We start from the raw sequence: 2,776 nt of genomic DNA, 5'->3' as shown, positions 1-2,776 counted from the left end.
GATGTCAAAGGTGGGCTTCTCTCAACTAGACTGAAATTCCATAGCCCTCCCAGCCCCAGAAAACCACTTTATGCTCTCCAGGGACACTTCTTGCCCACAGCACTCTTGGGGCAAAATGCTGCATAGATGTGTGGGCTTGCTCTTCTCTACTGGAAAAGATTAATTTTTCTTTTCTGTTTTGGGCTAAAAGGCCTGATCCTGAATTCCAGAGGGCTTGAGCAGAGAGAACCATGACTCCTGGCTCTCTTGAGAACCCTCAGGGACATGAGGAGGCCAAAGATAACAATGGGGTAGCCATCACCCCAGCCTACCCAGCCCTAGCCCTCCACTGCATCCAACTTGCCCCTGGCAGCGAGTGACCTTCCCTCAGAGCCTGGGTTCCGGTGCCCACCCTCCACAGTGCCCTTTGGCTACCGGTATGGGTTGTCCAGTAGGTAGCGGAACTGGTCATAGTTCTTGAGCAGGTATTTGGTAGCATACATGTGCTCACTGGGGTCTGCGGGAGGGTACTCCTGCTGCGTGCCGTCAAACCAGCCTCTGGTGTGAATCAGGCTACGGATGTAATTGAGGTCCCTCTTGTCCTCATAGTCACCCCAGCGTGGGAAGTCGCAATTCTGAGCCGACACAAGCTTGAAGTAGATGCCCTCAGGTGTGAAGCACCAGGAGCAATGCCAGCCTGCAAAGTGCAGGGGGCTTCTGAGGGACCACTGCACTAGGATGTGGCCTGTGCAGTTCTCATACTGTCGGAAGTTGGGCATGGTGTAGTATTGGTGACGGCGCAGGCGGATGCCATCCAGTCCATACACGGCCTGCAACATGTCCACAGTGCAGCCCGATACCACCTCCAGCATGCCTGGTTGCTTCCAGAAGAAGCCGTATGGGGACTTGAGCGTGTGGAAGGCAAAGGGCTCGGTCCAACCGTCGTAGAGCTTGAGAAATAGCACACCATCACGTGCGGGGATCTCGTCCTCATTGTGGATGATGAAGACATCATCAGGCCGCAGGTTGTGCAAGCGGGAGACACCATCCTGGGTGAGGAAGGTATGCAGGTAGTCATCCGAGATCCAGCCATCCTGCCCACCACCGGGCAGGAAGTGGTCCAGAAAGATGTAGAGCACCTTGTGGTGGATGTACTGGAAGGTGTCATTGGTCAGCATCTCTCGGAACTTGAGTGGCCGTGGCTCCCCATACACGGTGAAGTTGGACTCACACACCACGAAGGCATCCACCACATCGCCCAACTCGTGGAAACACACATCCAGCAGGTCAAACTCGTGGTTGATGTTGATGGCATTGATAACCCGCCTTGGCACCTCCCAGGGTACCAGGTGCTCTTTGGTGGGCAGGTTGGAATACTGCGCCATGGTGGGCACCCCGCAGCTGGGCCCGTGCCAGCCTGGCAGGCACACACACTCAACCCACTTGCGTGCCCCGGCTACCCAGGTGCTCTCGTGCACTCAACACCTGCCGCATGGGCCTCAGAGCAGGGCCACAAGCAGAGAAGCCCTCAGCCACCTAGGGCTTCTCCTCTGTGCGCCCTAAAGAAGGTTTCTCCAGCATCTTGGTACCTGGTTTGAAGCAGACACCACCAGCTTTGGTGCACACAAAATATTCAATGGTGTCCTCCGACAAGAAGTCCATTCAGTGCAGTTCCTCCGTGGCCTTGCTGGGGGACAGCGGCTGGAGCAAGGGGGAGTGGGAGTAGAGTGGGGTCCTCAACAGGTCAGCGCCAGCTGACTCGGACTGGCCTGGGGAGTGACAGAGGCATTGTTCCAGAAGAAGCTGGATACGAAGTTAGGGCTGAGGGAGGCCAGTTCTCTGGGGAAGGTGACATAGGATAAGGTCTTAAAGAAGTGGAGGAAGGAGATGAGGCACATACAGAACATACAGAACATGAGAAAGAGCTTGTAGCATCTCATCTTCATCCCATCACCCGCTGGGTCATCTGCCGCAGCCTCTCTGGAGACCTTCTCTCCAGGTGCCATCAAGCACTGTTAGTCCAACAACCCACTTGTAAAATAAACACACAGCCATTTATATTATTTAAACTGCTTGGCCATTAGCTCAGGCCTACCCTTGTCTAGCTCTTACTCATATATTTAGCCCACTTCTATTCATCTATACTTTGCCACGTGGCTCATGGCTTACCAGTACCTTATTTCTTTCTTGTCATGGCTGCGGCTGGCTGTGTCTCTCCTCCCCCAGCCTTCCACCTCCCAGAACTCTCTTCTTTCTTGTCCCACCTATACTTCTTCCTGCCTGGCCACTGGCCAAGCAACATTTTATTTATACAAGCAATATCCACAGCACTTCCCCTTTTCTTTTTTCTTTTCTTTTTTAAGGAAGGTTTTAACTTTTACATAGTAAAATTACATATAACAAAACAATTATCAAGCAAGAATTACAGTTACAATATTAAAGAAGATATCTTATCTATCCTATATTTGTGAGTCTAAGGTTTTATATCTAACTTATCTTTTATCATAATTGAGGAAATTATAACTATCTAGTCTTCAACCATATCAAAGACCTCAGAAGGATATAATATTACCTGAGAACCGGGAGAAGGATGCAAGCAACTTTCGGGAGTCTTGAAGGGTAGACACACAGCTGGCAGCCTGGACAGTCACCTAATGTTCCTTTGTAAAGTTGGGGCATTTGTCTTCAGCCCACAGGGCTAGAGTCTCTTGGTCACTTGGTCCTGTAAAATGTCTGGCAGTTTGCTCTGTGAAAGCAGGAACCTGAAGGACCATTTTGCCAAGCAAAGTTCAGTGGT

The 2,776-nt window shown here is 51.3% G+C and overlaps 1 pseudogene; it reads right to left on the bottom strand.

Annotated features, from left to right (window-relative positions):
* Window positions 1-263: 263 nt before the first annotated feature.
* Window positions 264-1,925, bottom strand: LOC118588411 (annotated as a pseudogene).
* Window positions 1,926-2,776: the final 851 nt, after the last annotated feature.

This window comes from Onychomys torridus, chromosome 8 (genome assembly GCF_903995425.1).
Source record: "Onychomys torridus chromosome 8, mOncTor1.1, whole genome shotgun sequence".
In the NCBI taxonomy this organism is placed as follows: Eukaryota; Metazoa; Chordata; class Mammalia; order Rodentia; family Cricetidae; genus Onychomys; species Onychomys torridus.
The sequence above is the reverse complement of the archived record's forward strand: the minus strand, read 5'-3'. Positions and strand labels throughout refer to the sequence as shown.